This window comes from Macaca mulatta, chromosome 17 (genome assembly GCF_049350105.2).
Source record: "Macaca mulatta isolate MMU2019108-1 chromosome 17, T2T-MMU8v2.0, whole genome shotgun sequence".
Taxonomy (NCBI): domain Eukaryota; kingdom Metazoa; phylum Chordata; class Mammalia; order Primates; family Cercopithecidae; genus Macaca; species Macaca mulatta.
In genome coordinates this window covers 83,859,104-83,871,176 of record NC_133422.1, presented here as the reverse complement: position 1 = coordinate 83,871,176, position 12,073 = coordinate 83,859,104, and the positions used below count along the sequence as shown (strand labels likewise).

Sequence of the window (12,073 nt, the reverse complement as noted above, 5' to 3'; positions counted from 1 at the left end):
AATACAAGATGCATTATTAAGCCAGTGACCATTGTGGGTAACTAAGCTTAATACTAATGGAAGGCTCTGGGAGCAAATGAAAACAACATACTAGAGAATTGTTCCATATAAGTTTTGTGTGATTCAGATATGTACACAGTAACTCCTGTAAGTCATTGTTTGAGGAATTCTGCTGACAGTTTCAATAATTTGGCAAACCTAACCTGATTTGGAAATGGGGAAGAGGTCTCTGGAAATCAAAGAATGTCCTTATGCAAGTAGACGCAGTTTCTGTGGGTTGAACATCAGGCCTTTATGTACTAGAATAGAAAGACATCATTGAGATTAATTTGTAACTGATATATGTATCCATATTAACTCCGATCTCCACCAAATGTATAACCTATGCACGCTTCAAGTTTTGTGTGGTTTGAGGTCCAGTTTATTAATTCCTTTTACTATTAAGCAAGAATGAGTTGAGTTTCCACTAAGGGTGTGACACTATATGAATTTTTGGGCACATAGCAATAAACAGTATAGATACAAACATTTTCCTCAAGGAATTCGTATATTTAAAATACTTGCTTCAGTTGGCATAATATCAAAAGTTATGTGGGGATATAGTTTTTTCTCAAATAAAATAATATATAAGAAATATTTATATGATTTTAAACATGAAAACATTTGAATTATATTCAAAAATATTTCCTGTTATTTACAGATGTGTTTTAATTAAAATACAGTATATAAAGTTTATTATAATTTACTTTCTATATTATATGTAACATAATTTAAATTAAAAATCAACTTTTTACATCATGTCATCATGCCATTCACATATATGTGGGTATGTACATATATATATGGGTGTGTGTGTATGAGTGTGTGTGTGTGTATATATATATACACAAAACTTCTTCTATCTGGAGCATCAAGCTCTAGACACTTTTAAGCTCAAATGTAATGCTTAAGCAGACAGTCCTACTTTGGGTTAACTTGAAGTCTGTGAAGACAAATGAGTCCTAAATCACAAAATAATCATTGGTCACAAGAGCTTAGATAGAAGCCAGTTTTTAGAAAACTGTACCAGTAAATTTAAGCTATAAAAGAAAATGGGCAAAGAACAGAATGTAAACTAAAGGCATGTGTGTAATGCCGCTTACAAGATAACTCATAAGAAGCAATAATGATGGAGCATGTTATTATTGGGAGATAAAGTACATAGGAATTTTCAAGACTATTTAACTTAATAAATCAAACAGGAAGTAAAACATTAAACATAAAATTAAAAGTGAGACTATCAGAAAGATGAACATTAGAATAGTGATTATATGAGCACAATCACTTTAGCTAATATTCACCTGAATCTCAGTCAATGACGCTGCTATAGTTGATGCAAATTAGACATAATTTTATAATTATAATTATATATGGTTGATTAATTATGCACCACTAGACAATATTTAGTGAGCACCTACTCTATAACAGTTATATTTCCAGTTGCTTATAAACAAACAGTGACTAAAACAAAAAGGTTAGTGGCTTTTTTCCTCTAATGGGGTGGAAGAAAAAATTAAGGAAATGATGGCTAATAAATAATTAATTAGTATAGATGCCACTAAGAAAATGGGTAGTTATGGATACTATAAGGCTGTTTTAGATAACGTAGCCAGTAAAGACTTCTCTGAGGGCATGAATATTTTTGCAGGTCCTAAAATAAAAAGAACAAACCTCACAAAGATCTGGAGGAAGAGTTACCCCAATAGGAGGAGTAGATGCCACATTATAAGGTGAAGCAACAGAAATGACAGTCCAATTTAATCAGAGTGAGTGAGAAAAAGACAGGGAGAGGAAATGAAGGACCCAATATGAAAGCCTCACAGACTGTGGTTAGGAGTTCAGTTTGTATATAAAGCACTATTGGAGGGTTGAGACATAATCTGATTTATACTGTGCAAGTGTCATTTTGATATTGCAGAGGATCAGTTTAAGGAGACTAGGCACATGACTATAGAGATATGTTATAAAGACTTTGCAGTGATTTAGAAGTGAGATGTAGGTTCTTCATAGTAGCATCATATCCATGGCAGTATTAAAAATATTTATTTACCTTATAGGAGTTACTAGCATTTTGTGATGTGATACGTAGAGAAAATTCAAGGATTACACCAAATTCTTATGGAGCAGACAAGTGGATTGAGTTGCCCATTAACAAGAGATACTTAGGAAGAAGCAAGTTTGGGGAGCAATTAAAATCAATGAATCATTTCTAGTTATATACCCAAAGGAATATAAATTGTTCCATCATAAAGACAAATGCATGCATATGTTTATCACAGTGCTATTCACAAGAGCAAAGACATGGAATCAACCTAGATGACCATCATCGGTGGACTGGGTAAGAAAATGTGGTACATATACACCACGAAATACTACACAGCTATAAAAAAAATGAGATCATAGCCTTTGCAGCAACATGGATGGAGCTGGAGGCCATAATCCTAAGTGAATTATTACAGCAACAGAAAACAAAATATGCATGTTCACACTTACAAGTGGGAGCTAACCATTGAGTACACATGGAAACTAAGAAGGAAATAATAGACACTGGGGCCCATTTGAGGGTGAAAATTGGGAGAAGGGTGAGGATTGAAAAACTTACTATCAGATATGATGCTGATTGCTGGAGTGACAAAATTATCTGTACACCAAACTCCCACAGTGACATGTAATTTACACATGTAACAAACCTGTACATGTATCCCTTGAACCTAAAATAAGAAATGGAAAGAAAAAAATAAGTAAATAAAAATATTCCCCCCCCCAAAAAAAAATCAAGGAGTCTCTTTCAGATTTTGTATTAGTTATTATTGCTGTGAAACATATCACTATAAACATAATTTCTTAAAACAACATACATTTATTATCTCAAAGTTTCTGTGTAACAGAAAAAACAGGCACAGCTTACCTTTAGGGTCTCTTACAATACTTCAATTGTTATGCAGTCCAGGACTCAGATTTGATTTCAGGTTCAACTGAGGAAGAATCTGCTTCCTATTTCACATGGGTATTGGTGTGATTCAGTTACTGGTGGGCTGTCAGACTGAGGGCCTTAGCTCCTTGCTATCTTTCAGCAAGATGCCACCCTTAATTGTTTGCACTGTGGAACTCTGCATATGATGGCTTAGTTCATCAAAGCTTACAAGGGAAAAAAAAAAAAGACAAATTCTGTAAGTAAAATGAAAGTTACAAAATTGTGATGCAATCACTCAGCTCACTGCTCAGTTCTAAAACAAAGCCTTATATTTTTAGACATTTATTTGAGTGGCCTCCCACTCCTTGTACCAAAATATGTATATGTTAGTCTGTTCTCACATTGCTATAAAGAAATACCTGAGACTTGGTAATTTATAAAGAAAAGAGATTTAATTAGCCCATCGTTCTGCAGACTGTACAGGAAGCATGGGAGCATCAGCTTCTGGGGAGGCCTCAGGGAATTTACAATCATGACAGAAGGCAAAGGGGAGTGAAGTGTCTCACATGGCAGAGCAGGAGCAAGAGAAAGAGGGAGGGAGGAGTGCCACACACTTTTAGATAACAAGATCTCATGAGACTCACTCACTAGCACAAGAACAGTACCAAGCGGATGGTGTTAAACCATTCATGAGAAACCTCCCCCATGATTCAACCACCTCCGGCCAGGCCCCAGCTTCAATATTAGGGATTACAACTCAACAGGAGATTTGGGTGGAAACACAGATCTAAACTATATTATTCTGCCCCTGACTCCTTTCAAATCTCATGTCTTTATCACATTCCAAAATATGATCATGCCTTCCCAACAGTCCCAAAAGTCTTAAATCCTTCCAGGATTAACTCAAAAGTCCAAAGTCTCTTCTGAGGCAAGGCTTGTACTTCCACCTATGATCCTATAAAGACAAAAAAAAAGTTAGTTATTTCCGAGATACAATGGAGGTACAGGCATTGGATAAATATTTCCATTCCAAAAGGGAGAAGTTTGCATTGGTGGTATAGTGGTGAGCATAACCGCCTTCCACAAGGAAAAAGTGGACAAAAGAAAAGGGTTATAGGTCCCACACATATCTGATACCCAAAAGGGAAGACATTAAATTTTAAAACTCTAAAATAATTTCCTTTTATTCTATGTCTCACATTCAAGGCAAACAGATGTCATGGGTGGGCTCCCAAGGTCTTGGGCAGTTCCATTCCTGTGGTTTTCAGGGTTCAGTCCCTGCGTCTGCTCTAAAGGGCTGATGTTGAGTGCCTGTGGCTTTTTTAGGCACAGAGAGCAATCTGCTGGTGGATCTACCATTCTTATGTCTGGAGGATGGTAGCCCTATTCTCACAGTTCCACTAGGCAGTGATCCAGTGTAAACTCTGTAGACTCTGTGTTACAGTTCTAACCCTGCATTTCCCCTCTGCATTGCCATAGTAGAGGTTCTTCATGAGGTCTCTGTCCCTGCAGTAGACTTCTGCCTGGACATCTAGGCTTTTCCATACATCTTCTAAAATGTAGACAGAGACTCCCAAGCCACAGCTCTTGCATTCTACACACTATGTGTAAGCCACCAAGGGTTATGGCTTGCACCCTCTGAAGCAGTGGCCTCAGTTGTATCTAGGCCCTTTTAAGCCATGGCTGGAGCTGTAGCAACTGGGATTCCGGGAGCAGTATCCCAAAGCTGTGCAGGGCAGTGGGGCAGAAACCATTCTGTCCTCCTAGGACTCTGGGTCTGTGATAAAAAAGGCTGCTATGACGGTCTTGGAAGGAAAAAACAAAAAACAACAACAAAAAAAACCCTTCAAGGCTTTTTCCCCATTGTCTTGGCTATTAGGACCTTTTTCCTTATGAAAATTTCTGCAGCCTACTTGAATTTTTTCCCTGAAAATAGGCTTTTCTTTTCTACCACATGGCCATGTTGCAAATTTTCCAAATTTTTATGCTCTGCTTCCTTTTGAAATATAAGTTCCAGTTGCAGGTTCATTTCTTTACTCATGCATAGGTTGTTAGAAGCTGCTAGGTCACATCCTGAATGCTTTTCTGCTTAGAAATTTATTCCACCAAATACCCTAAATCATAACTCTCAAGTTCAAAATTCCACCCATCCCTAGAGCAGGGACACAATTCCACAAAGGTCTTTGCTAAGGCATAACAAAAGTGACCTTTACCCCAGTTCCCAATAAGTTCCTCATTTCCATCTGAGACCTCCTCAGCCTGGACTTCACTGTCCATATCACTATCAGCATTTTGGTTACAACAATTAAACAAGTATCTAGGAAGTTTCCAATTTTCCCTCATCTTACTATCAACTTCTGGAGCCTCCACACTCTTCCAACCCGGGTGCATTATCCAATTCCAAAGTTGTATCCACATTTTCAAGTATCTTTAGGCAATGCCCCACTCCTGGTACCAATTTTTGGTGTCAGTCCATTCTCTGTTGCTATAAAGAAATACCTAAGATTGGGTACTTTGTAAAGAAACAAAGTTTCAATTGACTCATCGTTCTGTTGGCTGTACAGGAGGCATGATGTCATCAACTTCTTGGGAGGCCTCAGGGACTTACAATCATGATGGAAGACAAAAGGGGAGTGAGGCAATTCACGTGATGGGAGCAGTAGCAAGAATGGGTGTGTGCCACACACTTTTAAACAACCAGATATGATAAGAACTCACTCACTATCATGAGAACAGCACCAAGAAGATGGTGCTAAACCATTCATGAGAAATTGCTCCCATGATCCACCACTTTCCACCAGGCCCCAGCTCCAACACTGGGAATTACAATTCAACATGAGATTTGGGCAGGGACACAGAACCAAACAATTTCAATGTAATAGCTTTCCCTTGCTGTATAACAAATTATCAGAAAGTTATTGGCAGAATTCATTTCTTTCTGAGATATAAACTGAGTCAGTAGAGTTTCTCAACTTTTTCTGGTTGTCAACAGGAGGCCGTCAGTGTTTTGTTATGTAGGCCTCTCCACATGGCCATTTGCCTTATTAAGGCCAATAGGGGAGGGATAAAATGGAGATCACTTTCTAGCAAGATAGAAATTGCAATCTTATGTAATATAATCCAAAATTGACATTACTTTACCTTTGCATCTATTTATTTATTTATTTATTTACTTACTTACTTACTTATTTTTGAGGCAGAGTCTTGCTCTGTTGCCTGGGCTGGAGTGCAATGACACGATCTTGGCTCATGCAATCTTTGCCTCCTGGTTTCAAGTGATTCTCCTGCCTCAGCCTCCTGAGTAACTGGGACTACACGTCCCCGTTACCACGTCTTGCTGATTCTTGTATTTTTAATAGAGATGGGGTTTCACCATGTTGACCAGGTTGGTCTCAAACTCCTGACCTCATGATCCCCCCACCTTGCCCTCCCAAAATGCTGGGATTACAGGCATCAGCCACCGTGTCTGGCCACTTGATTTTCTTTGTTAGAAGTAAGTCACAGATACCACATTCAGGCAGAGGATATTGTACAAATGTGTGCATACCAGGAAATTGGGATAACTGGGGGAAATATTAGAGTCTATCTGCCCCATACCTATTCATTCTGAGATGTGTATCAGATACCTAAGTGGCTTTATTTTGTATTCTGTTAAATACGTGACTCTGGAATCCAAGGAATAATATAGGTTTGGAGACAGAAATTTAAGTTATCTCTAAATGGTGTTTAACTAATACAACTGTAAGAAATGGCAGCATGTATGCAAGTAGAAAAGAGATTAGGATGAATCAGATCACCACAACATTAGAAATCCATAAGAATTAGAGATTAAGCAAAAAGCATTTTAAAAGGAGCATACAGTAAGACTGGAAGAGAACAGAAAGACTGTGTCCTGAAAACTAAAAGCAAAAATTAAGACAGAGTACTTATGTCAAATCATGCTGATAGAACAAGCCATGTAAGAACTAAATACTGCCTTTTGAACATGCTAGTTTCAGCAACAAGATTATTGGTGGACATAAAAACCTGATTGCATTGGCTACAAGCCAGAAGTGGGCTGAGGAAGTACAAAACACAAGAATAATCACAGTTTTGAGATTTTCTATAAAAAGGAGCTTAGAAATTGGATAACTTGGAAAAGGTGTGATGACCACCTTAGGCTTATTTTATAACGAAGCATATCACTGCGTAAGTGTGCAACAGCATATTAATTATTACTTTATCATTTTTCCTGGGAATTAGGACTTTTGTGCAAAATGTGAAATCAAAAGATAATAATAACTACATGTTCTAAAGAAAGAAGGTAAACACATTCTGAAACATTAACATTGTTGCTTTAGTCATTATAAGACTTGAGTTTCTATTGCTTTCTGGTCACAGCTAATTATGAACATGTGTGAGCATGACCATTCTAGATATAATCTTTAACCTCTTGAATTTTTCCCTAAGTCAGGCATGTCCCAAAGTTCATGTCCAGAAGGAAAGTAAAGGTGCTGTGTTCTCATTTTTCCTTGCCTCACCATGCTTCATAATTGTTCTTTCACTTCTTGAGAATTTTCCAGGATAGTGGATGGTAGAATAATTAAATTAAACCAAAATAAAAGATTTTACTCAGTTCCGTCTAATTTTTCCTTTGCCTGCAAATAATCTCAAAAAAGGTTTATTTGCACATTTACAATCTTCTATTTTTCATTGAGATGCATTTTTAAATTCCTCAGGACTTCACACTCTTCCCATCTCCCACTCTAGGATGTGACTTTAGTGTACTATTTCCAGATTTATGGAAGTCTCACCAACACGTAATTACTGTGGTCTGGCAGTTAGCCCTACTAAGTGGGTAGTTTCAAGATCATTTTTGCAATTTTTTAAATTTACATCATCTAATTTGTTCAGGACAAAAATCATACATTCTATCTTCATCCAAAAAACATGTATCTGATAGCATTCATATCTAAAGATGCTGCGACACTGACTCCATAGCCTGTTGTGCTGGCTTTCATGGGGTTTCATTTTCCTGTGAATTTTATTTCGACCAGGAACTATGGAACTTCTGAAGCTTTGGTTGAAGTTAACTTCCTTCAAGGGTAAATTTGCTTCTGTCCCAAGCCTTAGAAGCATTATCAATATAGAGACATTTCAAACTAGAGTTTTAGCTAGAGATTTGTTTTTGCTGTTTTCTGGTCACATATGTAGCATATATCTGGGCCCCAAGCACACATAGGGGTTGAGTTGACTTCACGAATTCTCGGTGGATTTAACTCTCCCTTCTAGCCAATGCCAACATCAAGATAAATAGGTTTCCTGTTCATCTCCTTCTGTGAAGAGCTATGAGAAGGAAGACAGAAAACATGCAACCTCTTTGATGTCACACTCTGGGTTTTGTGTTTAGTATGCTTAAAGGTATGAGGGCATTAAAATAAGAGTAGAAAATGAGGAAACACAAAAAGAATATAACAGATTAAAATATTTTAATGATTAAAATAAAATGTTTAACTATATAAATTAAAAATGTAAACAAAATATTAAATAATTTACAGGTATATGTCTGCAAAAAATAAAATTGTATTAATCAAAGACTATAACACTCATGTCCATAAGAATCTGGCAGGGTGCCAGGGGCCCTGGCATAGGGGACCCTTTGTTTGCTAGCATCTGTATCACTTTTCAGTCTTATTTCTTTCCTCTAGACATAAAAAATTTGTGGAGTTCCTTGAATATTTTCTCAAAAGCTTTTGTCTACATACTAGATTATTTCATATGTCATGTTATTTTGTAAATTTTTTTATTTTTTATTTTTTTGAAATGAAGCCTCACTCTGTTGCCTAAGCTGGAGTGCAGTGGCAGAATCTCAGCTCACTGCAACCTCTACCTCCCAGGTTCAAGTGATTCTCATGCCTCAGCCTCCCGTGTAGCCAGGATTATAGGTGTGTGCCACCATGCCCACTAATTTTTGTATTTTTAGTAGAGATGGGGTCACCATGCTGGTCAAGCTGGTCTCAAACTCCTGACCTCAGGTGATCAGCCCACTTTGGCCTCCCAAAGTGCTGGGATTACAGGCCTGAGCCACTGAGCCTGGCCTTACTTTATAAATTTGATTGCATGTTTTTCTCCTTGCTAAACTATGAGCTCTTTGATAAGAGGGAGGAAAAATCTTACTACAATTGATAAAGGATTAATAACCAAAATATAAAGAACTCTAACAACTCTGTAGAACACAAAAACAAATAATTCAATTAAGAAATGGACAAGAAACTTGAGTAGACATTTCTCAAATGAAGATCCACAAATGGTTAACACACTTGAAAAAAATGCTCAGCACTACTAAGCATTTGAAAGATTCGAATTAAAATTACAAGAAGATGTCACCTTTTACCAAAATTTTGGATGGTCTTGATCATAAAGACAAAAGATAGGTGTTGGCAAGAATGTGAAGAAAAGAGAACTCTGCTAGTGAAAATGTAAATTAGCACAACTGTTATGAAAAATAGTAGGAAAGTTTCTCAAAAGACTAAAAGTAGATTTACCATATGATCCAGCATTCCCACTTCTGAGTATTTATCTGAAAAATTTGAAATCAGTATTGATATGGTTTGGCTGTGTCATCAACCAATTCTCATCTTGAATTGTAGCTTCTAGACACATGTTGTGGGAGGGATCTGGTGGGAGGTAATTGAGTCATGGCAGTGGGCCTTTCATGATAGTGAGTAAGTCTCATGAGATCTGATGGTTTTATAAATGAGTTCCCCTGAACACACTCTCTTGTCTGCTGCCATTTAAGACATTTCTTTGCATTTCTTTCATTTTCCACCATGATTGTGAGGCCTCCCTAGCCATGTGGAACTGTGAGTCAACTAAACCTCTTTCTTTTATAAATTATCCAGCCTCAGGTATGTCTTTATTAGCAGCATGAGAACAGACTAATATAAGTATGTTGAAGAGATGCCTGTACTCCCATGTTTATTGTAGCACTATTCACAATAGCTACATTATGGAATCAACCTAAGCATCCATCGAGGAATGAATGGGTAATGAGAAAGTGGTGTATACATAATGGAATAGTATTCAGCCTTAAAAAAGGAAGAAATTCTGTCATTTGTGGCAACATAGAGGGAACCGGAGAGCAATATGCTAAGTGAAATAAGTCAAATACACAAAGACAAATGCCGTATGTTCTGCTTACATGTGAAATCTAAAGCAGCTGAGCTCTTAGAAGCAGAGAGTGGAATGGTAGTTACCTGAGACTGGGGACTGGGGAGTAAGGGTGCAGCCCATTGAGGGCAAGCCAAAGCAGAGCAGGACGTTGCCTCACCCAGGAAGCGCAAGGGGTTGGGGGATTTCCTTTTCCTGGCGAAGAGAAGCTGTGACAGACTGTACCTGGAAAAATGGGACACTCCCTCCCAAATACTGTGCTCTTCCCATGGATTTAGCAACTGGTACACCAGGAGATTCTCTCCCATGCCTGCCTCAGTGGGTCCCATGCCCACAGAGTCTTGCTCACTGCTAGCACAGCAGTCTGAGATCGACCTCTGAGGCTGCAGCCTGGTGGGTGGTGGGGTGTCCGACATTGCTGAGGCTTGAGTAGGTGAACAAAGGGACCAGGAAACTCAAATAGGGCAGAGCCCACTGCAACTCAGCAAGGGCTATTGCTTCTATAGACTCCATGTCTGTGGCAGGGAATAGCTGAACAAAAGGAGCAGAAAATTCTGCAGACTTAAATTTCCATGTCTGACAGCTCTGAAGATATCAGTGATTCTCCCAGCTTGGTGTTTGAACTATGAGAACAAACAGATTGCCTCCTCAAGTGGGTTCCTGACCTCCCTGTAGCCTAACTAGGAGACACCTCCCAGTAGGGGCCAACAGACACCTCATTACAGGCAGGTGCCCTTCTGGGGCGAAGCTTCAAGAGGAAAGATCAGGCATCAATACTTGCTGTTCTGCAATATTTGCTGTTCTGCAGCCTCTGCTGGTGATACTCAGGCAAACAGGGTCTGGAGTGGACCTCTAGCAAACTCCAACAGACCTGCACCTGAGGGACCTGACTGTGAGAAGGAAAAATAACAAACAAAGAAGGCCATTACATAATGGTAAAGGGATCAGTTCAATAAGAAGAACTAACTATCCTAAATATATATGCACCCAATACAGGAGCACCCAGATTCATAAAGCAAGTCCTTAGAGACCTACAAAGAGACTGAGACTCCCACACAATAATAATGGGAGACTTTAACATCCCACTGTCAATATTAGACAGATCAACGAGACAGAAGGTTGACAAGGATAGGACTTGAACTCAGCTCTGCACCAAGCGGACCTAATAGACATCCACAGAACTCTCCACCCCAAATCAACAGAATATACATTCTTCTCAGCACCATATTGAACTTATTCTAAAATTGACTACATAACTGGAAGTAAAGTACTCCTCAGCAAATGGAAAAGAACAGAAATCACCACAAATGGTCTCTCAGACCACAGTGCAATCAAATTAGAACTCAGGATTAAGAAACTCACTCAAAACTGCATAACTACATGGAAACTGAACAACATCCTCCTAAATGACTACTTGATAAATAACGAAATGAAGGCAGAAATAAAGAAGTTCTTTGAAACCAATGAGAATAAAGACAAGAGAGGGGGCGGAGCAAGATGGCCGAATAGGAACAGCTCCAGTCTCCAACTCCCAGTGCGAGCGACACAGAAGACCGGTGATTTCTGCATTTTCAACTGAGGTACTGGGTTCATCTCACTGGGGAGTGCCGGACGATCGGTGCTGGTCAGCTGCTGCAGCCCGACCAGCAAGAGCTGAAGCAGGGCGAGGCATTGCCTCACCTGGGAAGCGCAAGGGGGAAGGGAATCCCTTTTCCTAGCCAGGGGAACTGAGACACACAACACCTGGAAAATAGGGTAACTCCCACCCCAATACTGCGCTTTAAGCAAACAGGCACACCAGGAGATCATATCCCACACCTGGCCGGGAGGGTCCCACACCCACGGAGCCTCCCTCATTGCTAGCACAGCAGTCTGTGATCTACCGGCAAGGCAGCAGCGAGGCTGGGGGAGGGGCGCCCGCCATTGCTGAGGCTTAAGTAGGTAAACAAAGCTGCTGGGAAGCTCGAACTG

At 39.1% G+C, this 12,073-nt stretch overlaps 1 long non-coding RNA gene across 1 annotated transcript; it reads right to left on the bottom strand.

Moving 5' to 3' along the window:
* Positions 1–230: 230 nt before the first annotated feature.
* LOC144336165 (uncharacterized) lies at positions 231–6,963 on the bottom strand. The gene is made up of 3 exons (XR_013407685.1): positions 2,948–6,963; positions 2,642–2,750; positions 231–299 (listed from the first exon to the last, which is right to left on the bottom strand). It is a non-coding gene; the product is annotated as an uncharacterized LOC144336165 (long non-coding RNA).
* Between the last annotated feature and the right edge of the window lie 5,110 nt (positions 6,964–12,073).